This window comes from Tursiops truncatus, chromosome 4 (genome assembly GCF_011762595.2).
Source record: "Tursiops truncatus isolate mTurTru1 chromosome 4, mTurTru1.mat.Y, whole genome shotgun sequence".
Taxonomy (NCBI): domain Eukaryota; kingdom Metazoa; phylum Chordata; class Mammalia; order Artiodactyla; family Delphinidae; genus Tursiops; species Tursiops truncatus.
In genome coordinates, this window is record NC_047037.1 from 102381614 (window position 1) to 102409437 (window position 27824).

Below are 27824 nucleotides of genomic sequence, written 5' to 3' on the forward strand. Positions count from 1 at the left end.
AGACAAATTAGAAGGCTCTATGGACTACAAATTGCTAACTAGCAATGTTCATGTAAGGAAATGACGAATCACATTGATAACAAACTATCCCAAGAGTGGCTGCTGCAAAAACTGGCAACTGACGACTTAATGTCAACTTTATTGGTAACTTTGAAATCTTAAACCAACACATTTTAACCCAAATATCAGTGGAAAACATGCAATATAGAGGAGACTATGTTTGTTTTATTAAATACGAACATAAAACCACAAAAAACTGATGGATACAAATATTTTACGAAATTTGAACACAAATTATTTAAATCATATGAATCATCAGATCCAACACCAGTGAGAAAACTATATACCCATAGCTGATATGGAATGGAAGAAAACTGATGAAATGTAAAACCTGAATGTACTAGTTTTAAAAATCCAACACAAAAAGACTTATTTATATGTACACTCAATATATAATATATCTACCATCATATATATGTGTATATACATGTACCCTATGTAAAGCTCAATTACTGATACTTTTATATATTAGATTCACACATTATTTCATTTAATTCTAACAGCAATCTTAAAAGATGGGAATTTTTCTGATTTCAAAAAACAAAGGAAACCTAGAATTAAAAATATTAAGACACTCAACTAAAACATTAGCAAATTGTGGTACTCACATTCATTTTCACAAACTTCTCTCATTTCAGTTTTACCATTCATACTTTCCAGTTACACTTCGTAATATAAGCAATGAGGTAATTTCTATTTAAATTTTATAGAAGATATAAATTATCTTCTATAAAAGTACATTTAAAAAAAAAAGTAGTGACTAGTATTTAATCCCATACTCTTTCTCTTTCCTACTACCCTACTGGATTAAGACTAAAGAAATATTCAAGTCGTTCCTCTAGAAAGACACTTGAGACAGCAGAATTTTATATATCATTTAATAAAGCAACAATCCTAGTTAGTCTTACAGCTCTCCTTATCATGGTTCTAAGGTCCTTCCTAAATTAATAATGTAATAAATACTATTTTACATGTTCCTTTTTGCATATATTTGATTAATTCTTTAGTAAAAATCATTAAATATCATAAAATGATTTCATTCCAGAGAGGCTGTGTGTCTATCACCTGTCAGGTATGATGGAATGGTTAAAGCAGTTTACAATGGTTAAAACAATGTAAAAGGTGGATGTGGAGCCCACCTTTATGGAGATGGAAAATATTCTCATCACTAGAATTGGGTTTCTTTACAAATTACTATCTGATACCTTCTGCTCCCCTATATGCATATGGAACTTATCATCTCAGTTAAAGACTAGCTGATATGAAGTACTCCAAACCATTCAATTCCTAATGAGCATATTTTCTTGGTGTCCCAACAGTATCCCTTTGGAATTTACTATTGTAGGGTAACTTTCCTATCTCAAGCTGCCAGCATTTCACTCCATTTGACTGAGGGCTTTCTTTGGCCATCAGAGTCAGCTCTGCCCAAGCACTTCAGGCTGGAAGTTCTAAGAATTAATACTCCTTCAATTAGTTCTCATCCTTGGGACAGCCTCAGTCAAGAACAGATAAAGCTTGGATATTTATACCTAGATGCCTTATCTTCTGTTGAATGGCATAACTCTGAAGCAAATGTTCTACACTGACTCTCACTGTTAAGCAGCAGAATTAAATTCCAGTCTTCCACAGGGTAACTTGACCAATACCTGACCCTTCATAGGTTGCCTTCCTTCCCTGTTTTATTTTCATACTCCCCTACCTGTAGAAGAAGCCAAACTAAGGCTTCTAGAAGAAGACAAACTAAGACACCTCGGGTCTCTGAAGATACTCAGAATATTGATGAGAGCTGAGACCATCTTGAACTCTATTTAGATTTTCAAGACATTTACACAGTTTGTTTCTATTCTAGTTAATAGCAAATACTGTCATTAGAAAGTCTCTGTATCCATTGGGTCTTTGTTTAGGGAAACCAAACACAGACACACAAACAGATATAACAAGTGCGGTTACCCAGAGCTAACATACACACACATATACACACTCCTACCCCAGCACCATCAATGCCTCAAACTCACTCCTGAGAGTTAGAAGTTATAACACAGATATTAGAAATTACTTGAGTAAGAGAACTACAGTTGCTACAGTGGGATAAAAAGATGGTTTTTGGTGTTACCTAGAACTTTAGTGGCATCATTTTTGTTCAATTAGACCTCTACTTTTCTATCTACTCTAGGTAGAGGTAACTCTTTTGGACCAAACGGTTAGTTTTTTGTTTTTTTGTTTTGTTGTGTTTGTTTTCTTTTTTTTAATCCTGTCCTTCTATGCTCAGAATACAGCATTCCCAAGTTAGAAAAGCAGAGGTGCTTTGTTATTTAGCCATTCTTGGGTATTTGTAGGCAAATACCAGACGTATCATGACAATGGGTCCTCAAACAGGAAGTAGGCATCACTGTGCACACCAGACCCACGACATTTTTTAAATGGAATACAGAGAACAGAGCTCCTCTGATCTGCTGAAACTTGATTTCCTGTTCTTTGATAACATTGCTAGAATATCTCATAGCTTCCTGTTAACTTTCAGTTATTAATGCCCAGTGTATACCATTATAAAACATCAATATCCTGGGTGAGAGAGAAAAAACTTTGCACTTTTATTCCTTCTTTCTCTCTTCTGATGTTGGGGGCACTGTGTAGAGACTGTGGAAAAATGAAAAAGTTTATACTTACTGTGCACACAATTGCACTGTATTTATTGAGTCCACTGTTTTCTTGGCTGATACCAGACATTGGAATTGTGTGCTGGCTCCCTACAGGCACTTGTGACTTTTTCAGAGGACTCTGTAGGTCTCAACATTGCAGGGACCCATTTTGAGCCATTTAAAAGACCTTCGAGAAATCTGGTCCCATCTGTTTGCAGTTCTTTTTGATTGTGGTATTGATTGTGGTATTTGATTATGAATTTTTGTCCTATTTTGTGATTTTATTTGCCAATTTCCAAGCAACTGAAAAATACCTTGCTGAACATCTTATATGTAACTAAATGTGTGTGTGTATAATATGTATAAATGTATATATTTTACCTTTAATTTTGGAAACTAATTTTTTAAAAATCTTTTTGTTGTCTTAATAGATACTAACATTTATTATATATAGTACTATATATGATACACATATCATAATAATTGCACTGAATGACTATCTCGTCTTAGAGTTACATTCTTGAACCCAGGATGAATAAAACCAAGTACTGACACCTTCTCCATCCTACACCTCTCAAAGCCTTACAGAACTCAATTTAGTTTTATGTTGGGGTAACATGTTACAGAAGCCCACAAACAGAAGCCTGTACTCGGATTGAAAGTGAGGTAAAATATATCTCTGAATAAATCTTTCCTGTCAATTCACATGGTGAGTGAAAATTAGAGTCCAGTAGGAATCAGAGAAAGAGGCAGATAAGTAAGTCCCCTCTGGGAGAGACTCATTCATAGCAGGGTGATGATGTCCTGGGTATCTCACTGTCTAGCAGACTTCACCAGAAGAGACACATGTCCCATAGGAATTGAGACAAGTGGGCTCACACAGAAATCTTTTTTGTTCTTACTTCCTCAGTTCCCACTTGTTGCTATAAGAACATTCTGAAATAACACTGCCATTTTACAATTACTACTCCCAAAGTTTTGTTTTGTAAGGTAAGACAGATATTAGGCAGAGATGCAGAAATACAAGGCTTACCTACAGATATCTACATACAATGGAGAAAATACTACACACATTTGTTAAGTTTTTATCTTGTCTAAGGAGCCAATTTAAAAAATAGTCTTGAAGAAGTTATAAATGAGCTACAAAATTTCTTTAAAAGTAAAGATTAAATGAGATGGAAAAAAAGAAAAGCCGAATTTATCTGAGTGTTAATATTATTTACCTTTGTAAGTCTTTACCCTTCCAAAGACTTGACATTAATTTAAAAAGTTGATCTCAAGAATAAATATAAATAGTACTCAGCATAAATTCTATTTAGTGCCAGAGACCTTTAATCAAATTAGAAAGTTACAAGAATAAGAATTGAAACCACTTTTATGTAGTGAAAAGACTAGAAAAGCAAAGTGATAAAATATTTTGGAGTACCACATATTTTCTTAATCAAGATGCATTTGTTGGATCAAATTACTTTTTTCTTGCAGCAGTTCTATGCAGACACATCCTTGATCCTTTTGTGGTTTAAACTGATTTTGTGAATACTCTTTTTAAAATATATTGCCAGTGCAAAGTGAGATAACATACCTTCTTCTGAGAGTCAAATGTTAAATTATTCTGTTTGTTTTATTTATGATTTAAGGTAACTGTCTCATTCATCAGTAATAATGCTTACCACAGTCTTCAGGAGACAGAGACTAAGCCTTTCAAATGAATGACTATAAAGTGAATAGCTTGTGCCAAAGGATGATTCATTTGATTTAAAACACATTTGTAGAACAAATTTTGGAACTGTGCACACTTGTTAATTTTCTCTTTTGTGATTTTCCTTCTCTTTTGTAGGTTGGCAATCAAAACCAACATCTAGACAGTGCCAAGTCTGATGAAGCGGTTAAGAGCATTCCTGGAAGTGGCATATATGCCAATGGATCAGCTCTTTGCAATTAGAAGAAATAAAAAGTCTGTGTTAGATATGAATAAAAGCTGTTGTATGGTTTGGGCTTTTTAAAATCTTTTTAAGAAATATATCTTGGAATACAGAAGCTTGAGCCTAAGCATGAGGGTGACAGGGGGACTGCCAGAAATAAGTCAACATGCTCCATCATAGTATAGAGCCATTCAGGACCAAATCTGTATATCAGGCCTCTTCAAGTTCTAGGTCATGACTAGTGAAGTTATGAGTTGTCTTAGGAACTTCTATTGATTCACGCTGTCTTCTTATTTGCAGAGTCTGCTGGGGCTGACTGATCCAAAAACTTCAGATGGATAAATCTTTGGTTTTAAGGTGGGCAAAAGTCAATCCCAATTTGATTTAAATCTTTCAGAACAGATTGATTATTAATTATGCAGAAACTTGTGGTAACATTTTCTTTCCTATCTCTCCATACCATCATGGTTTTACATTTTTAGAATTGAACAAAGCTTTTAGATAACTTCCCTGGCTAAAAGTGAATCATAGAGAATTGCGCTGTAGAAACAGTGAAGGTGATACTAAAGCCCACCACCAGACACATTCTAGTAACTCTTCAAACGTTGAATTATTTAAACACTGTTTCTCTTCAACATAGGTAATTAAGGTTGTCCAGGATATAAAAAGTTTTCACAAGAGACATTTCTTTCCCAGTCTTGAAATTTTGCTACTTGTCAATTTCAGTCTTTTGTTTTTTTCCTTTCATATCACTGTGCTTTTTACAATAAACTAAATACAAGAACATAGACTAGAACAAAGTCTGACCATCAACAGATTTCCCCTAAAAATTCTGAATGTGTCAGACTGCATAGCTGTAGATTACTGAACTAGAGAAGATACTGGCTGACAGTATTTAGGGAAACTCCACACATCTCCTTGATAAGATACCAGCTCACACTTCCTCTTAACTTATGAACTGTTTCTCAGTTTAGCGGGTAGAAGTGGGCCTAGGAAAATAGGATTCCTGTACAATGAGTACAAGAAGAGAATGTTAATTAAGGTCCTCTTCATTAAATAATTAAGGAAGCTAACCTTCCAGGAAAACTGAAAGACATGAGAACAGATAGAAGAAATTTTGTTTAAATTGCATAAGTAGGAGGCTATGACAATTGTGGCCATAGTACAGATCACAATGTCTTAAAATCATTAGCCAAAAACAAGTAACAACAACAAAAAAATCACTGGAATAAAAAATACGTGAACAACTATCATGAATGTTTTTTTCAGAACAGAGCTGTACCTGCACAAAAACTGATTTTACAGAGAACTGACTACCTTGAAACATTTATTTTCATACAGTTTAAGAGCAGATGTAATAAAATTTCCATACTGGCTTACTTAATTCCTTGGTAGTTCTGTTATTTTCTTACTTAATACCCACTAGTGAGTTGCAGAGGTTTTGTCTAGATACACAAAGGAGATGAACAACAGTGGTATCAGTTTGAAAGGGCACATCACATTTTTATTCTGTGATTTAGCAATTTCTGAATCCTGATCCAATTCAGTTCATGACCTGTTTCAGGCAAAGTGACTTTCTAGATTCACCTATCTCTTCCTTCTTTCCTCCTCATGTTGAGAGAAACAGGTTTTTCCTACTTCTTTTCATGACTAATACCTGCCATTGATTCCATTCCTTCTTACCATTACTTGAGTCCTCAAAAGCCCTGCTGACCTTGCCATTACATTGCTAAACCATATTCTTCTTCCCTTCAATGGCATGCTTCAGTAGAGGGGAAAGTGATGGTTAAGAATGCAGGCACTGCTGTCAGATTACTTGAGTTCAAATCATGATTCAGCAACATCTGTGTGAACTTAAGTATGTTACTTAACGTGCTTTTCTCAGTTTCCTCCACTAAAAAAACTGGGAAAATAAGAGTTTCTATTTTATAGGGCTTTTTTCCTAATGAAGATTGAATTAAATAATACACAGAACACAATTAGCACAGTGCCTGCCACACGGTATGTACTTTAACATTTGCAATCCAACTTCTGTCCCCAAATTTCACTCTCAATTGTCTCAAGTGGTCGGGTACATCCCCAACTACCAACAATAGTAGCTTTTGTATTCTGATCTACTTCTGTGAAACCTCTGGTATTTAAATCCTCTGCTCATTCCTCCCTTTTTCTTGTATCTCTTTCACTTAAAAAGTATCTAAGAGTACCAATTTGGATGAGGACCAATCTAGCCACTGTGAAAGAGACAAATGTGGGCCGTGCCTGGATCATGCCCTTGAGGAACTTAGAGTACAGTAGGAAAAATTAAATGCATATAAAATGTCATTCTAATGTAAATTAGAATAGAAGAGCACCATAAGAGATGCAGATAACTGATAATGTAGTGCTATGGGAGTTCAGATGAAAGCACAATTACTGCTAGCTGAGAAGAATTAGAGAAAATTAATGGAGCTGCTGGCATTTAATCTGGGCCTTGCAGGATGGAAGACATTTGGATACATAAATATTGAATTAGTGTATTTTAGGTGAAGGTCACCAAATCTGCAAAACTTCCTGGAGAATAAGAAAGAGTTAAATTTGTTTTTGATTATGGTTGGAGATTTACGTGAAGCCTACATGTGAAAGGTCTTAATTTCCAGGCTAAGAAGTTTGACTTTTTTTCCTCTATTATGGGGAGCCATTAAAGCTTTTAGAACAAGTAAGCAACATGATCAAAATGGTATTCAAAATGGTATTCAATAAGATTAATCCTGCCATGATTTCATTACAGTTCAGCAAACATGGATAAGACCCAGTGCCTGCTTTTGAGGAGTTACAGCATTGGGTGAAGAAGGAAAACAGAATTTCCTGTAAGTGGAAATAGTTAACATGTTTGAAATGGCATGAAACTGTAGAGAGTTTATGAAGATTATAAGATATTGTATTCATAGAGCATAAACTGGAAAGGTATTAAATGGCAAGTAGGCATGGAGCAGGTCATGGGGAACTTTGTAAGCCACAGAAAAGCACTCGGATTGAAGATGCTTTATAAAACAAATCAGGTAGAAAAGCAACTCCAGACTAGTGGTTACTGCAATACTCCAGATGAAAAATGATGAGAACCTGAAGTTAGAAATATCAGTGAAGACAGAAAGGATGTCATAGAAATAAGGAGAGAGTTGTTCTGGTGGAATCAACAGGGCATAACTGACTATAGAGCCATTTGATAGACATTTATTAAACACCCACTACATTTCAAGCTCCGAGGAAATACATCAAAAATGCACCAATGAACACAAGTGGGCAAAAACTCTTTGCCTTCATAAAGCTTATATTTTTTGAGGAGGATTAAGAGAGGGGGGGAAAAAGAGAATAAAATTTCATAAGTTACAGTTGCATATGATTATTTCCTAAAGTCTGAGCTTGGATTCCAAAGCTGGCCCTTTTGCCTATGCTCGAAGCTATTTGCTGCAGTTCCCAAGATCTTATCTTTGGCCCTATATTTTAACAAAAAATTCTATACTCTATATTGACTCCTTTACAACTCTCATGATTTCCAAATATACGACTCATATGTAAGTTCTTTCCCAAGAATCAGACTTTAATAGGCAACTGCTTAAAGTTGTATGACCATTTGGATGAACAACCTATATGTTGCCTTATCTCATCAAATCTAAGATGCTCTTATCACGTGTCTTTCCTCTTTCCGATCTCGATCAAAGGCTTCACCATGCTTTATTGCCACACTTGTTTAGATTATTTTCACGTTTGAGTGAGCTGCAACTCACCATTGCTCTTTAATTCACACCTGCTCAATTCATACATTCTGGTTTTAATCTCTTAAAAGGTCATCTTCCTCCTTTTCTTCAATTTAGTATAGACCTTGCTACCTCTCTTTTGGGTTATTGTTAGTTTGTTACTTGCTGTCCCTTGCAACTTTCTTTCTTTCCCTAAATCAAAGGTCAGGTCATAATATTCTCCTCCATTAAATCTACCTGCCTTTCTCTCCACCCCATCCCAAACCATCTATAACATACACGAGTGCCACTACATATAAGATGCAGAAAAATTCCCATGCATGCTTGACTTGCAAGAAGTTGCACGGCAGGATCCTCAGGGAGATGGGCCTTCTATGCCAAAGAAAAGAAGGAAGCGAAGATACTATTCAAAGACACTGGAAGACTGTCTCCGCATTGGCCCCCATTTCCCTCTGTCTATTGGTCTTGTTTTCGCTGAACTGGTTCAAGAACCAAAAGGGTGCAATATTTGTAAATATTCCCCTAAACTGAAGAGCACAATTTTTGGTGCTTTTCTCCAGAATGCAAAATACAGAACTGAGTATTAAAAAGCAGGGGTACAGCAAGATTATTGTGCGTTTCCAAGTCTGGCAGGACCTTTGCTACACAGTCACCTAAGGCTGTTACCCTATCAGGATTCTAGAAGACCAGGAGTAAAGCTGAGCCAAGATATGGTGTCTCTGCTCTTGAGTCTGTGGCTCCTTTACGTCACTTTTTCAAAATTGAAGTATAGTTGATTTACAATTTTGTGTTAGTTTCAGGTGTACAGCACAGTGATTCAGTTTTATATACATATATATGTTCTTTTTCAGCACAGTGATTCTTTTATATATATATATATATATATATATATATATATATATGTTCATATATATGTATGTTCTTTTTCAGATTCTTTTCTCTTATCGGTTATTACAAAATATGGGTATAGTTCCCTGTACTACCCAGTAGGTCCTTGTTGATTATTTGTTTGATATATAGTAGTGTGTATATGTTAATCTCCTCCTCCTAATTTATCCCTCCGCATTCTCCTTTGGTAACCATAAGTTTCTTTTCTATGTCTGTGGGTCTATTTCTGTTTTGTAAAGAATTTTATTTGCATTTTTTTTTCAGATTCCACCTATAAGCGATATCATATGATATCTGTTTTTGTCTGACTTCACCTAGTGTAATAATCTCCAGGTCCATCCATGTTACTACTTCACTTAAATTCTGTATCTTTGTCTAAATATGTCTGGAAATGCAGGTGAGAGAGTGTGTGTCTGTTTCAGTCAAACTGAATCCCCCTGGAATAGTGCAGATCTCAAACCACCTTTCCATCCCCCACTCAGCCTTCTCTCCTACACTTAAGCTGACTGTACTTTCCTGAAGAGACAATTACCTCTCCGGCCTCTCTGCTTTCTTTCTCAGTCCTTAACGTTTTTGCTCCCTTTTGCACCTATTAAGTTCTTATCTATCTTTCAATTGTCCACCTCAAACCTTACCTCTTCAATAAAATCTTCCTCAATTCCCAAACTGGAAATGATCATTCCTTTTTTATCCTGAGGCATTTTGATTGAACAAATTATATTTATTTGATTAAGTGTCGAAGTAATTATAAACTTCTCGAAGACTGCAAGCATGTATTAATTATCATTGTATCCCCCTAATACATATCACAGTGTTAGTTACATTATAGTACTCAATAAATATTTGGGGGATTAAATTGAATAGATAAAAGATTTTATTGTTATAAAAGTGCAGTCACTTTATGATATGAATTTAAAAAAAACTTTTTAAAAGCAGCAAAGACTGAAATGCAGGAGAAAACAGTAACAACACTAATTAATTCAAATTTTGATTCCAGTAAAATCCTTCAGAATTAAATGGATTCAAGACATATTGACAAAATAATGACAATCTTTTACATTTGCAGAAAGTCTAGAAAAATGTGTTGTCTTTTGAGAACAAGATACTATTCCGACAAATTCAACATACTTGGCCTCAGGCCAAGCACTTCATCTAAACTCAAGCTGAGTAGAAACAACAAATGTGAGAGGGCTGTGGATTTTCTATCTGTTCGAAGCCTTACAGTTGTGAAAACAGTTTCTTTCCAAGAACTTCCAAGTGCTTGGGGATCAGGTTCAGCTTTAGCGTGCCAGGCATACCCACACTTAATTTCAGAGGCATTGAGCCAATAAGATTGGCTTGAAGTGGGTACATATTGGTGTGTTGAAAATGCTTCCGAGTAATTTTTTAAACAATTTCATGCTTAACAATCACCGAGCTGAGGTTTTTCATTGATATCACTACCCAAAGATGATAAACAAGCCCTCTGAGTGTTGCTAGTGCCAATCACAACACTCTCTTGGACATAGAGATGTCCTTCAAAGGCTAAGGAGAAGATGTGTGTCTCATAAAGCCGGACACTGTCCCTGAAATTCTATCCAAAAGAGGCACATGAGAAAGTGATCTCCAAAAGTAAAATGTTGATGTAAAAATATTCACCAATAAAAAACAGTATAATGTGCCTTTTCTACAAATTACATTGCTATTGATAAGTGGTCACCCAAAGGAGGTCTTGAAACTCAACATATTTGGGATAGGATGGGGGGAGGGAACATCTCATGCATTAGGTATTGCATTCCAAGGAAAACCTAAGAAAAGACACCCAAAGTAGAATTAAAATTAACCAAAAGAGAATTTCAATATGGTCAGTGGGTGAAATTCAAAGATTATTATTGTCCGTGTAACAACTTATCCTGGCATTTCCCTTAAATGTATGGTCTAGATATTTATTCAAAAGAAAGATAGCAATCACACACACACACACACACACACACACACACACACACACACCACTGCCATGGGGGAGTATGATGGTTAATTTTACGTATCAACGTAGCTAGTCTAGAAGTCACTCTGAAGGTGTTTTTCAAATGAGATTAACGTTTAAATCAGTAGATTTAAGGAAAGCAGATAGTATTCCATAATGTGGCTGGGTCTCATTCAATCACTTGAAGGCCTTTGAAAAAGACTGAGGTATTTCCCTTGAGAGAGGGAATTCTGCCTCCAGACTGCCTTCAGACTCAGCTGCAACATCAACTCTTCCCTGGGTCTCCAACATGCCTGACTACCCTGCAAATTGTGGACCTGCCCGTCCTCACAATCATGTGAACCAATTCTATAAAAGAAATCACTCTCTTTCTCTTTCTAGATAGATAGAAAGATAGATAGATATAGATAAACAGATAGATAGACACACATTCTATTGGTTCTGTTTGGTCAACTTGACTAATCCGGGGTCTAATTTAATTCAATAAATCCTGTCCAAAAATACTTCTAAGATCAAAAATTATGTCTAAAAGCAAAGATAGATACATAGCTTTATTTAGGATAAACTGATAGAACTGTTTTATTTGATGCTACAGCCAACCATCTTACAATCTCCCGGCAGTTTGGACTTGTATAAATCCTCTTATTAAAACTTGAGGAGGAAAACAGAGACTGAAATGACACCAGACTAAAATTTTAGTTTGTGTTAATAAATATAATCCCAGTCAATGAGAACATTTTCTTTAAACTGTGAACAAATGAAAAACTTCATTCATTTTGGCATATTTTTGGTTCGTATTCTGGTGGTGATTCTTTGCAGAACAAAGGCTGATGAGTTTTTGCTGCCATCCCTCCCATGTTGTGTACATCCTGCCATCTGTCAATCTGGTGCTTTTCACAAACACTCAATCACACATACCAAGCACTTTCCCCTTGCCCCGCCTCCCAACACCTTCCCACCCCACACACATACACACATGTTCACTCTTTATTCAGTGTTCCAGGAAAATGTCTTTCCACTCCACTTTCTGCATTGTTCATTCCAGAGGTCATATAAAGCTTTCTGGTTGTAGCCTTTGTGACTAAAAAAAAAACTGTAGGCTGTGTGCAGGTGACTACAGCTAGGATGAGAGACCCTATAAAGAAATATAGACAATAAAAGCAGCTGCCTGGTACCAACTGCAGTAGAAAGGCAGCTGCTTTCTTTCCATCGAGGTGGAACAGAGCTTGCTCCTAGGCAGCAGTTGCTACACCAGCAATAACTATCCAGGCTGATCTCCCACCATCCCGACAATTATTTGGAGAACAAAAGGAAAATGACGGAGTTTCTCCCTGAATCAAGGACACACATAATGAATTTCCTTCCTTACGTGGTTCATTCCTCAAGATAGGAGACATGTACATCTCAAAAAGAAAGGAATGTACACTTGATTAATAGCAGCTAGTCCCACTTTGAAAAGATGAGATGGATCATTATAATTATTTTTGAAAGGAATAACTGTGGCTATTATTTCTGGAGTGGGGTCATCTCATATAACTGTTCTTAAGGTTTCATACTATTACGCTTTAGATGCAGGAATCTCTAGCTCCTTCACAATATAATCAGGACCTTGGAGAAGGAGGGGTCCTCACTCTTCACACTTTCACTTAGAATATATTTAAAACATAGTATTTGTTTTGGGAACAAAATACATATAAAAATCCTGCTTTTCCTGTACCACTAATATAGGTCATCATTCTATGATAGATTCAGCTATCTCTTGTTGGAAAAAGTAACAAAGAGAATTATTAAACCATGATCAAAGGCCAACCCTCATATGGTCTCCACACTGCTGGTTTTGTGAAACTCAAGTTATTATCACCTATCCAGGCTAAGGGAATAACAAGGAATGGGCAGAGAGGAAAATGACACAGGTCTGCAGAGGTGAGTGCTCAAAAAATGCGCATCTTAGCTCCAGGAACCCTTAAAGGGGGAATTTCATTAAGTAAAAACAACCTTTCAGTATTCCCTAGACTAAACTGTGAAACATTTTTGAAAAGCATAAAATCCTTATTTATGGCAGGAATGTTTGAAATTCAAAAGATAAATGCCATTTGGAATGCAACCATGTTCTAGGTATCTAATATGTAATGGGACACAGCTGTAATAACAGCCACTGAACCAGGGGCCTCTCTATATCATGTCATTAGTTGACTTGTTATAAGCCGATCTTCTAGCTCTTTTTATAAGGGCCACTGGGGTAAAAAATAAATATATCATGTACTGAACATCTGTGGTTCTGTCACAAAGCACCACTCATATCAACTTTCAAGCTTATATCTTAGGCTATACATGACACACTTTTAAAAATGTATCTTAACAAAATGTATAGATTAGGAACTCATAAGTCTTTATTCCAAAGGACAGAGGATACAAGAAGGCCTTGGCTGTGCCATGGGTAACACTAATGGCACCTTTTTTATTGTTTCAGTATATTCTTTTGGGTTCAAAACCATACGTGTACTCTAGGTAAGATGCGGTAGGTGAACATTTTACATGTGAGAGTTACGTGAGGAAAGAAATGCCAAATGTCAAGCTATTAACATATTAAGTCATCAAACTCATGAGTCAGCATTTAAGAACACACAATTAGGAGCAGCAATTCCTGCCTGAGACTTTTTTAAAAAAAATAAACTTATCTGGTGGGCTTCCCTGGTGGCGCAGTGGTTGAGAGTCCACCTGCCGATGCGGGGGACCCGGGTTCGTGCCCCGGTCCGGGAAGATCCCACATGCCGCGGAGCAGCTAGGCCCGTGAGCCATGGCCGCTGAGCCTGCGTGTCCGGAGCCTCTGCTCCGCAACGGGAGAGGCCACAACAGTGAGAGGCCCGCGTACCGCAAAAAAATAAAAATAAAAATAAACTTATCTGGTCATATAAGAGGTTATTTCTTTCATCTTTCCAATGGTCAAATAAAAAATAATGTCCATCTCCTTTAAAAGGAAACAGGGAAAGGGAATAAAACATTTAAAATAACTAGGAAAAACTACCAGCTATATTTCAGAAAAAAATAGAAATGTCATTAATCTATGTAATGAAATAATTAATGATAATGAACATTAATATAGTTACAAGAGATTTTTGTAGAGAAGGCACGGGTGTAAGGAAGGGATCCATTTAGGAGGTATTTTATATAATACAGGCAGGATATGAAGGAATTAGGGTTGTAGCAATGGATGTGGTAAGAAGTGGTCTGGTTCTTGTCATACTTTGAAGGCATATTTATAGAATATGCTGATAGATCAGTTGTAAGAGGGAGGAGTCAAGGATGACTTCAATGGCTTTAATCTGGATTACTTGGAAGGATGGAGTTGCCATTACCTGCAATGGGGAGGCCTGTGGGTTACAGACTCCATATTCATAATTGCCAGGCTTGTAGTATTGATGGGCAGCAGTATATTACTCAAAGGGTTCCAGATTTACTGTTGGTGGTTTGAAAAAGGATCTTAGGTGCTATACAGACAAACAAATATTTAATAAATGAAATTAGCTCTCCATATACAGGAGTAAAGTTCTCTTTTCAAATATATTTTAGGTAACAAATGAGGCTTGATTTAACTAAGTATGATACATTGCTAAACTATGAGAGTCCTGGTGGTATGTGGTTGAAGCAAAATTCCTGAAAACATGCAGTTGTTTACTGAAAACTGGGAAATACTATTGTATTTAAAAGACCTGGATTCAAATTCTCTTTAGCCACATAAGTTAGAAAAGAGGGGCTAGTTAACTAAACTCTTGAAAACAGTTTCCTTTTCTATTAATAAGGGTAATAATGCTCAAATTACAGGGTTGCTTAAAGGGGTAAATGTTGCCTATAAAATACCCAATACTGTATTTGACAAATGCCTATTACTCCACACTTGGTTGTTACTTTATATAATAAATATGATTTTATGTCTATTCAACAGTTCCTTTAGGCTATTACAACAACCCAAAGATATGCACAAATAAATACAAAATATCTAATGCCCACCAGTTCATTTAAATAAGAAATTACTACTAATAGAGAAACATTTATCATCAAAATATATATAAAATACTTTTTAAGACTTCATTCAGTATACTAAAAATTACAGCAAATAGTTATGTAAATACCAGCGTTACAAGTGGAATGCACATGAACTTTAGAATTTCCTTAAGCACTTCCCAAGAAGACAGTTAAAATCGTATCTCCTAACAAAGTGTATATGAAGATTGACCTGGACAAAAAATGGTGGATTATTTCTTTACATACAATTCCTCTGATAGATTTCTTTTTTTGAAACTCATTTCAGTAGTGTTTTTAACTTAATAGAGTGAGCAATAAATTTTACCTTTCACAAACAGGCAATATTTATAATCATGGATGTCTTAACAAATACTAGCAGACAGAGTGGTAAAACCTGGCATATTATTACATCATCAGTGCTAAATTCTGGCCACATATCCTCAGAGCAATTATAATTTATTCTTACAATGATTATTATAAACATTTCTAAAATTTTTCTTAATGACTTTTTATGAAGAGTTACTTTTATGATAATTACTATCCATTATATTTTAGTGCTCTTTAGTTCCATATACTTTTTAAAAATTGAGATATAATTGACATATAACACTGTGTAAGCTTGAGCTGTACAATATATTGGTTTGCTCCTAGTTTCATATACTTTACGTGGTAACTGTCTATAAATTTGTATATTTAACTAAATAGAAACTACATTCCATACTAATAACAAAAAGCTTGATTGAGAGACAGGAGAAGGGACAGATAGATTGATAAATAAGACAGACTGATGTGGAGAGTTTCACTGGACAGCTCTAAATATTTGTTCACTTCACATATTTTGACTAGTTGCTTTATACAAACCAGACACATTCAACTGCGATACAATTAAACGACACATACAACTATCATTTAATCTGTACATAATTTAGAGTATTTTATTTCTTTTTCTTTCTCCTTTGAGTGAAAATCTTTGGGATAGGGTGTTGTTTTTTTGGCATCACATAAAAAAATCATAAAAAGATAGTCTTTAAAATCTATCCTTTAGTAATGAAAAAAAATGAAGCTATTATACATAATTTGGCATTATCCGTGAATTCAAGATAAATATTTCATTGGGTGGCTTCACTGAGCTGCTGATGCTTATTGAAGTGTCTTGGTAATTGGCCTTGCCTGCCTTTTCTTGGTCAAACCAATCAATTTCATGCTGGTTTCTTAAAACCTTTAAGATCTCCTGCTAAACTGAGAGCTCCTTGAAGATAGTAGGCACATCTTAATAAGCATTTTATCCACTGTGCATTCAGCATAGTACCTGGCTCACAATCAGTGCTCAGTCAATGCTTAGGGAACAGAAAAAAGCAATTAGTAATTAAGTGTGTTATGTATTGCCAAAGAAACCAGGAGTTAGCTAAAAGTTATTTTGATCTTCAAAAGTACATTCGTTGCTAAATGTTCCAAAAGTTCATTAATGATATTACTACCAAGTATTGATCACTTATAACGACCAAGCACTTGAGTGTTTATGTAGGCAATTGTTCTTGTCGTTACCACAACTCCGGTTAGACATAATCCTTATTTAATAAATAACATAGTCAAGAGTAAAACTATTCAAGTGCAAATGATTTCGAAAATAAAAGGACTTTCTTCTCTCAGATCTGTTAGGTTTCATGCACTTTCTAGAACTTTACTCATTCTAGAACTTTATATTCTTCTTGAGATATGTATATATATACACACACACATAAACATACAAACACAAATGCAAATATATACACACAAAACAATAAGTTGTTGCAAAACCTAGTTCTTTTTCTAGCTGTTTTATATTGGGACTTTAATAAAGACATCTATCTTCTATCTGCAATAATAAGAATTTATGAAAATAGCTTAGAATGGAAACATATTTCAAGTAAGGTAGATGAGATTCATTTTTTAAACTTTTCAGAAATAAGGACTTTAAATTAAACCAAATTCTTCTACCATATTAATTCAAATCAAGAAGGATGCATGCTATATTTTAAACCTAGGTCCTTTGCTGGGAGGTGATGGTGTATTAGGCAATGTATTTCAAATGTCAAGTAAAAAAAACCTTTTAGAAAACATTTTAATAGAAGGAAAATGAAACAAGCTCTACTCAATGAAAGAGAAATAGAGAATTTATTTCCTTGACATGTTGGAAATTTGCATGAATAACTGTTAGGTGTACTCCTTCTTAGAGGATATACACACAATTATGCTCCATGGATGGACGAAGATGGACAAACTCTGCCTCAAAACTATATTCAAACAACATGATGAACCAAAAAGATAAAAGTACATGATATGCAACACTTTTCTTTAATATGTCTGTAGTGAGCATAGTTATTTTGGGGGCATTTAAAATTTTCTCTTTTTGGAACTATAGTAAGCTTATTAAAATGTACTTAAAAACCAATATTCTAGTGATTAAAAGTAAAAGGTGACCATTTCCTAAGTAATTGCAACACCCTTGTTTTATGTCACAACATGGTCCTTGGTAAAAGTTTAACTCTTTATCCTGAATGATTGTTAGAATACTCATTTGTCACCTGATTTCTTCTTATATCTCTGTCCATCTCTTTTCTTTAATCTTTGTAGACATTCTTTGCGTGACTATCCCTTTACTATTCTCACCAATCCTTTTTATTTTATGGTTGTCTTTGGGTGTCATCCTAGCCAAAGTCTCAGAAGTATAGCTGAATATAACCAACTGCCTATCAGATGTTTCCATTAGACCCTCTCATGGGCACTTCAGTGTTGACACTAAGTCAAGATATATACATACATCTGTGTATGTAATGAAGGAAGAATGGCTTATTATATTGAGAGTTGTTTTATATCACATATGAATTCCAATTTTGAAAGAATTAGAGCCTAAACCAATCACATCAAAGTAGGGTGTTTCAGAGCCTGACTTCATATATTTTAATACTTATTCATATTTTTTTAATTTTAAAAAGGAGTTTCTATTTCTCCCAGATAGAGCAAGATCAGCATGATTATGTTTGAGACAGGGCTCAGTAACTTATTTAAGTGCTTCCTTAGTTCCATATACTTTCTCTCATTTTATTTAGTCCTCACAACAATCCGTGTGTGTATTATTGTATCCATGTCAAAAAGGATGTAAAGACTCCAGATTAGTCTAATCCCTGTCTTAAATTCATTTTTAAAGAAAATTGGGAAGGAATGCATAAACAAACCAAATTTAAAACTAAAAAATCTAGTCACCTCACTATTAAGTGGCAACACCTGGATTTACAGTTGGACTTTTGACACTGTCCTTCACCACTCTGCTTTTCAAATGTTGTTTTTTTGCAATCATATTTGTTTCAATTGTAAGTAAATACTGGATTATTTTCCCATGAATACATGATATATTTTGCATCAACTTAGTTCCCTAGAATATGTAACTGGAAGGAAACTTAAAAATTATCCAGTCCAAGTGTTTAATTTCACAAAAGAGATAAAACAATAGCTCTGATAAAAGTGACCTATTCAGAGGCTGAAACCAAAGAGTGGGAGCAGAGAGGAGTATTCCCCTCTGTTGATATGCATTCCAGAACTCTTCCTACTCTGACATACAGACTCTGCTCTGCTCTGACATACTTTGCTCACTACAGACATGTTAAAGAAAAATGTTGCATATAATGTACTTTTATCTTTTTGGTTCATCATGTTGTTTGAATATAGTTTTGGGGCAGAGTTTGTCCATCTTCGTCCATCCATGGAGCATAATTGTGTGTATATCCTCTAAGAAGGAGTACACCTAACAGTTATTCATGCAAATTTCCAACATGTCAAGGAAATAAATTCTCTATTTCTCTTTCATTGAGTAGAGCTTGTTTCATTTTCCTTCTATTAAAATGTTTTCTAAAAGGTTTTTTTTACTTGACATTTGAAATACATTGCCTAATATACCATCACCTCCCAGCAAAGAACCTAGGTTTAAAATATACAGCCTCCACTTTTTTTTTTTTTTTTTTGCGGTACGCGGGCCTCTCACTGCCGCGGCCTCTCCCGTTGCTGAGCACAGGACGCGCAGGCTCAGCGGCCATGGCTCACGGGCCCAGCCGCTCCGCAGCATGTGGGATCCTCCCGGACCGGGGCACGAAACCGTGTCCCCTGCATCGCCAGGCGGACTCTCAACCACTGGGCCACCAGGAAAGCCCCAGCCTCCACTTTAAAACCATTTCTTGGACAAAATGGTGACAAGACACAGATTTTCTTTCTGTTGGTTTGTTATAATTATTTTTTTCCTACCGGAATGAAAATGAAAGCAGTAAGAGGTTAATTCTTAATGATAACAAATTGTCAAGATAAATGCTTTTAAATTAACATTGACTAATAGTAAATATAACCCTTCAAAGCTACATTAGAAGAGTTTTTATTGTTTGGTTTTGGCAAGAAAGATTTGGGTAAATAACTTCCCAATAAAGCAATTCAGATTTCTTTTTTTATCAACATTGCTCAAATCATGTGAAATTTTGATTTCAAAGAAAAAAAATCATATGATCTGTGTGCCAGGTAGTCACAAATTACATTAATATGGTAACCATCTTTACAGATTTCTTTTTTCAGTCTTAATTATGCAAAGTCATAGGAAAAAGAATATCCTAACAGTTAAGAGCAGGAACTTTGGAGTTGTGAAATCATGGACAAGACATTTAACCACTCACAGTCATAAAATTGTTGTAAGGATTAAATGACATAATTATGTAATAGACTATAGAGCAGTGTTAATCATATCAAGAGGATTTAGATCAGCAGTTACTACTGGTGAAATGAGGTAGAAAATGTGAGCTTCCCATTTTTTGGCCTCAGCATTCTTTGGTTTAGTGTGAATATTATAGAATCTCAGGGCCCTAGCACATGGGGATGCCACACATAATAATTCTTTTAATTTGAATACATATCACAACAATTTTATAGCAGATGGCAATAAAGTCCCTTGAGGAAGAGGTGATTTTTTTTCAGTTTGGACAATGGTGCTATATTGATAGGTGCTATATTATAAAGTCAGATTTTTGGGCTATATTATAGTTATTAACAGGGAGATTGTATTTTTGGAGATACTGAAATATAATTAAGAGTTTATAATGAAAGAGTCTAGTTAGTGGTAGTAGGATTTTTGCTTTTAAAATCAGAGCATCTTTTCCTTCTAAATATTTGCATTTATTCAATTTCTCAATTATCTGCACATATTGCAATTATTCCCTAAGGATCTTTTATATTTAACTTAATCCTAGAGGGGTAGAATATATTAAAAGATAAGTTATTGTCTTTAACGTGTTTTGTGACTAAAAACATTCTGCTTGGGAAAAATAATAATAGGAAAGATTTCTATTGAAAAAGTATTTTTTGCTCTTGGAAAGATGCAGTGAATATGGCACAAGTTAGCATTAAATGGCTATTTCTCTCTTTCTAATTTTTATTTTTTAATTGAAGTATAGTCAATTTACAAATGCTTTAGGTGTACAGCAAAGTGACTCAATTATACACACATATATATATACACACATATATATATTCTTTTTCAGATTCTTTTCTATTATAAGTTATTACAAGATATTGAATATAGTTCCCTATGCTATACTTTCTTAATACTAAGTGCTTTAGTTAACACCATATTTTCTCCTCTAGCTGGTTGTTGTTATTTCTGTTCTTGTGAGCACTTTAAAGAAGTCAGCAGGAAAAGAATAACCGTAATTCTCCAGACATATGTCTGCTCCGTTCATTTTAATTGTATTGATATTAAAGAGCAGAAACAAAAATGGGATGAGAGTTCAGTATAGATCCTGGAAACCCCCAAACTATCTCCATTTGCTGGTTTTCCATACAATTGTGGCTTTAAGCTCATATAAAGGTTCTGAATAACTGTCAGGACAATATATGGCTCTGCTTTTGTTCAGCTTATTGCTCATGCTGCAGATATGTGATATGCCTCCATACCAGGGTGTGACGGCTGAAAGGCATCATTAATGTGTTAAATGATGTGGAAGGCTTCAGGCACACTAGGACACATCACTGCAGAGTGATATCCCCAGATGTACAGGTCTCTGCCTTGATTTCAAATAGGAAAGAAAGAAGCTAAATTACCACACAAGCGAAATGCACCAAGAAAATTATAATGTATATATTCACTTGTAATCTCTGGGCCTGATTCAGACCTCATTTGTTTGTTGAAAGAAATAAAAGGTTAAGCCTTCAATTCTTAGGGTTTATTAATCACACAACTGAAACAACAAGGGGAGGATTCATCAGAGTGCCTTACTGTAATCTTATTTCCACTATTTTGTTTGATTTTCATTATATTTTAGCTTTCTGATGTACTACACTGGTGCTACAAAACACCTTCCTTCATGCTCTGAAAGAATTCATGTAGATGCTCTGATGTCTAGTTTACTTCCAGGGTACATAATTATATGTCAGCATACATTTCTAAAGAGACTATATCAATACGTATCTGTAGCTTAATAGCAGATCCAAGCTGTATACCTTTTCTAGTTTTATTTCGAAACGTTTACTTCTTCAGAAATTCTAAAGCCTGCCTGGCTCTCTTTGACATGAGGCATTCCTCTGTCATATCTATAAATGCTGCTTCTAAATCCCAACAGAACAAGGTAGATAGAGGAAATTTATTGCAGAATAAGGAATGAAGAAGATTTTAAAATATCTGCTTTATCAATGCATAAAAATTAGACTGGATTCTAAATGTAGCCAAAGGGCTCTGATAGTTTAAGATTCATTTTAAAAAGTGTGTATTGTTGGGCTTCCCTCATGGCACAGTGGTTGAGAGTCTGCCTGCCGATGCAGGGGACACAGGTTTGTGCTCTGGTCCGGGAAGATCCCACATGCCGCGGAGCGGCTGGGCCTGTGAGCCATGGCCGCTGAGCCTGCACATCCGTGTGTATTGTTTATTCAAGATATATTAAACTATTTTTTTCTACTAATAGATGCTGTTACCTTGTCCTGTGAAATAGCAGGTCACAAAAGTATAGGCAAGTATGCTTTTAGAAGTCCTTTAGAAGAAGTAAATTGATAGGTGTGGTTAAAGATCAAAAAGATGTACTGGTTGATTAAAATTATACCAATAACAAAGTTCTAAACTACAGTCCTAGAATCACAAAAAATAAATAAAACAGGAAAAATTATGACTGAATTTCCAGTTCAATCCCTCATGTGATGGATAGCAATTTTTCACTGGAAGAAAATTAGAGATTTGTCTTTGATCATTAAATTAAGTGAATGATAGAGGCTATTCTGTTTAAAGCCAAGGCTAAGAATGTTTTCCTTATATCAGAAGGCCTCCAAGATACTATCCTTCTTTGTATAAATTGATGGTTCTTCAACAGGAAATCTAAATAAAATTAAGTCGAGTTCTCTCTTTTTTAAATAATATTATTTACTGGTCATTTTTCAATGGGGTGGCAACTGTGAAACTCTTAGAGAGATATCAAACCCCTGAGAAAGTCCTACCCATAAGTGTTGATTCCCTTTCCCTTCATATTTTTGTATCTGACTTAATTTACAGAAAATGGTTAATTTATTCATTATTGTAGATAAGAACTATATTATAGATAGAAACTGAAGGTAAACAGAACATCCATTTGTTTTTGCCAAAGGGACATCGTGGAATAATTGACAAAAGTTGACTAATATCTGCAAATAAGATCATAATATGGACAATGCTAATGTCCATCCTGATTTTGATAAATGTATTGAGGTTATGTAAGAGAGTGACATTGTTTTAGGAAGTTCGCACTGAAGAATTTAGGAGTAAAGGGGCATAATATCTGCAATTTACACTCAAGTGGTTCAGAAATAAATAATATCTCTATAGAGAAGGCAATGGGGGAGAGTATGATAAAGCGAATGTAGTAAAATGTTAATTTTTAGGAAATCTGGCTTAAGGTATATACACATATTGTGTACTATGGTACTATTTGCAACACTTTCATATATGTGAACAAATTAAATTTTATGATAAAAACTGTACACATATATGCACAACTCCAATAGGGTAAATTGAAAGAGGAGGGACAGGTCCATTTACTCTAGGGAAGTATAGAGGTCAAGATAGTCTTCATAGAGGAAAAAATAAGTTTAAGTGAAACTAGAAAAAAATATTAAAAATGTGCGTGCCTGGATCAAAAATTTCAAGGATTAGGGGTATGTTGAAAAAGGAAATACTGGAGTGATACCAGGACCCAGAGAATGGAGGGACACCTTTTTCAACTATTATAAATTGAGAGAAACAGAGTGGCATTTACCTAAGTGTCATGCTAAAGTTGTTTATTTGATTGTAAGACTGAAAGGCAAAAGAATTCTAGGACTGATGGTACTTCAATGTCAACTACCTGGCAATCAAGAATGTAAGTAGGAAAAGACCAAAAATTTCTAAAACTTTTTTTTGTTTGTTTGAATGTATGGCTCAACATTTTTTAAATGCCGTTTTAGACTTGAAAATTATAATTGCAGATAATACGAATACTCATTTAAATCCAATTATGTCATTCTTTCACTATAATTCAGGCATTCACATGTGAAGAATTATACTTATTGACACTGTTCCATCCTTTTTTCAAGATTAAGCTTCTTAAAACAGATTGAATGAGGTTACTCTTCCACTCAATATATGTATTTCCAACCAATATCCCACTATCTAACATACCAGTTGCTTGGTCTTCCTTGCATATCCAACCTGATTTCCTGTTACCCTTTAACAAGATCCATCTCCTCTTCTCAGCCTACCCTTCCTACTACCCAGGAAACTCAATTCCAATATTGTAATATATATACACTTCCTTTTCTTTACTCCTATCTGATTTATTCCTATTTTTCAAAGTACATCTAAACTCTTTTTTCCAAAGGTTTCCCTAAAATCCTTCAACCACCACTTCTTAACTCATTTAATTACATAGTGTCTTCTGCAAGTTTATATGATTTGTATAATTTTTTAAAAATCTATACTTCTATCATAAATTCTTGCATTGCTGGAGCATATATTACATGAACATAAAAGGAGCATTGAAATATACTTGTTGATCCATTAACCCTTTTTACAAATATCTCAGTGGAAAGAAGTTGCTAAGCAGTATGATATTTTGACTTTACTAATTCATTTAAGTTCCAATTCCTTTTTATTTTGGAATCTCAACATAATTAAAAGAGGATTATTATAATTCTTGGTATTATTTATTTATAAATGTTATGACTAAGAAACTTAGAAGCTAACACCAAGTGTGGAGAAAAAGTATGAAGATCTGAAACAATTCAAAGGAAAAATCAGTAGCATGTGATCACTTCTTAAATGCGGAATATGAACCAAAGATGATTCCAAGTGTCAGAATTTGGTAAACTGAGGAAAGCGGTGGTCTCATTGGTAGGGAGAAAAAACAATAAGGAGAGAAAGTGGTTTGAGGGAGAATGTTTTCTTTTTTGGATGGTGGACATTTCCAATAATCAATCACTCATTCATTCAATAAACTTTTGAGTGAATACAAGGTACTAGAAAGCCTTGTTCTAAGTCTGAGAACCACAGATGTGAACATCAGACAAGGTCCAGGCCCTTATGAAATCCACACTCTTCCTAACAATTGTATTCATTTTAACAAAAAGGTACAAACAGGATATTATAACTGGTTCTCAGAAGGGCACTTCTGTAGAGTGAGAACAGAAACCAGACTGCACTATGAATGAGAGAACAAAGAGAGAAGTAAGGATTACTTTATGAAAACAGCTAATCTTAGACTGAAAATTAGGAGAAAAATAAGATGAAATCATGAAGAGTCAAACAATTTGTAATATGCATACGTGTGTGTATTTAGCGTGTGTGTACTGTTGTTGTTTTTATTTAATTATTTGTAACTTCCTCTAAGATGAATAAAAGCCTATGCAACAGAAAAGGCAAAGAAAAAGAGCCAGGAGAGTGTATATCTAAGATGCTAGAAGGGGAAGAGATTTTCTCGACAGCCCACTCTTTAGAGTCAGGAGTCAATGGGAGTTAGTGAGTACAAACAGGAGGAATAAGATTTAGAAAAGCCAGTGAGATGGCATTATCCTTTCCCTCCTAAACTTTATGGTCTTAATAAGTTAGGAGGGTGTAAGAGGAAAAAGCATACTCCTGTGTGTCTCCTCTATGCAATACTTCACTTCTGGTCACCAAATATGTGGGGTTTTCCTCACACCAAGCAATTCTGCAAAACCAGCTGGGTGTCCTACGATTTAATTCAATTCTGATACTAGCTACCTGGAGTTAGCATCAGATCCCACAGGTTAGGGCTCAGTCCCATAAGACTTCCCCAACTCCCCTTCAGATACTAATCTCAAGTCCAGGTTGTTATCTTTGCTTCTGACCCAACAGGTATAAATCGGAGTATCCCATGACCCCCTCTTAATTAATGTTCAATTAATTTACTAGAGCAGCTCACAGAATTTACAAAAACATTTTACTTACTAGATTTACAGTTTATTATGTAAAAGAATGCAATTCAGAAACAGACAGATGAAGAGATGAATAGGGCAAGGTACTGGGCAGAGAATTTCCATGCTTTCTCCAGACTTGTTGCCTACCAGCGCATCTACCCAAAAGCTCTCTGAACCATGTCCTTTGAGCTTTTAAGGAGGCTTCATTACGTAGGCATGATTGATTATATCGTTGACCACTGATAATTAAAATCTATCTCCAGCCCCTCCACCCTACCCAGAGGGGAGGTTGAGGAGTGGAGGGGCTAAAAGTTCTTCTAATCACATGGTTTGTTTCCCTGCCACCATCCTTAGGGACTTTCCAAAACTCACTTCATGAACATAAACTCAAATGTGACTGAAAGGGGTTGTTATGAATAACAAAATACCCATTATTGCTCTTATCACTTAGGAAATTCTAAGAGTTTTAGGAGCTCTGTGCCATAAACTGGGACCAAGACCAAATATATATTTCTTATTATAAATCACAGTATCACAGAGGGAAAATCATCTGTGTGGAATGAGGGAGTAAAGGATAAGATTAATTATGGGGAAGAGTGGAGATGATAAAGAAGATCTCTTGCAGAATACTCCTAAGAAACCCTGTGATAAATGACTGAGAAGCAAGGACCAAGTTTATTGTAGATGGCATAGGGTACAGTAGATTTTCCCAGCAAAGCCCCCCTCTGTCTCCAAGGCAGCATTTCTTTTTGTAGCTATATGGCATGAATCATAGGATGGCAGAAAGAACACAAGAATAGAAGTTGAAAGTGGAGTTGGAGTTGGAAGACATAAGTAGAAGTTTGATCGCTTGATAAAAAGTTGAAAAAACTTCTTGGATCTCAGTTTCTGTAAAATGGGCATGGGGTGGATCTCAAAACTTGAAAGCCCATATATTCTCTACTAGTGGCCCCTCTTCTTGCCTGAGATTGTTACATGCTATAGGATAGTGGAGAAAGGGCAGATTCTATGATGGAAGTTGAGAATAAACAGGGACAAATATTCCACTAGTGGAATGATTTTTCCAGAACTGAAAGGTAAACATACTCATTCAAAGAAGAAAACAAGAAGTAGCAATTTACCCCAAGATATAACGTCACAGATTTTTGTTCTGCAATCTGCAATTCGTTCTGTACATGTTTGACTGATGGATTCATGGATACAATCTTTACGTACAGACCATGTTTTTTATCTCACTGACATACTTTGTGAAAGTATTAAGGGCTGGGAACTAACACCCAAATTCACAACATAATCCTCCACAATTTAGAAGGTGCCTTATCATGTGGTCATCACATGGCTTTTACAATGTAATTGAGAGAAAAATCAACAAATTCAATCTCACAAACTAAATTAAAAGGGACACTTTCACATTTCCCCTTTATAGCCATGTCAGAGATAGAGAGGAAGGAGGAATTTAAACACCAGGCCTCGTATCTGTCATAGCCATATCTTTCTAGACGTCGGGAGCTCATTTCTCAAGGCTACCAGTCCATTAACCTTCACAAGAGCAAAAATAAAGCAAAACAATGAAACACTCTGGAGAAATGGCATTGCTTCTAATCTTGCTTATATATCTTACCATGGGGATTTGAAGATGGAACAAAGACCTCTACCTCCCCAGGCACAAAAATGATACAGACTCCCTGAGATAAATATATAAAATGCCTCATGGTGCATGTTGTAGACATATTTGTGATTTTTCCGAAAAATGAGAGTGGGGTTAGGAAGAGTAGCTGATATCATCCCTGCTGAATCTCTGTCTTTCCCTGTGATTTGTAACTGGGAGGGCCAAAGCATCAACTCCATTTATTTTTTTAAAGTCTTGGCCTGCTCTTGGTTGCCACTTTACCTAGATTCATTCATTGTATATATCTGGAACTATTCGTTTCTTGATAAATGCATTGTCAGAAAGCCAGAGGTCAATGATAAGATAGGAAATAAGGAGCTCTTGCTTGTTTTTATACACTTCTGTTTGACTTAGGAGATAATTATAACACAGATTGATGCTCTTGTTTTAAACAAGGTAGTAAATCAGAGTGAAATATGGGATTTGGGAAAGCCATTTGCCACATAATTATAACTTCTTAAAATTCTTGTGTTCATTGAATAT

General features: G+C 35.2%; 1 protein-coding gene across 1 annotated transcript in view; it reads right to left on the reverse strand.

The window, feature by feature from the left end:
• Positions 1-27824, reverse strand: part of EPHA3 (EPH receptor A3) — a 374642-nt gene that overhangs the window by 97418 nt on the left and 249400 nt on the right. The window lies entirely within an intron of this gene.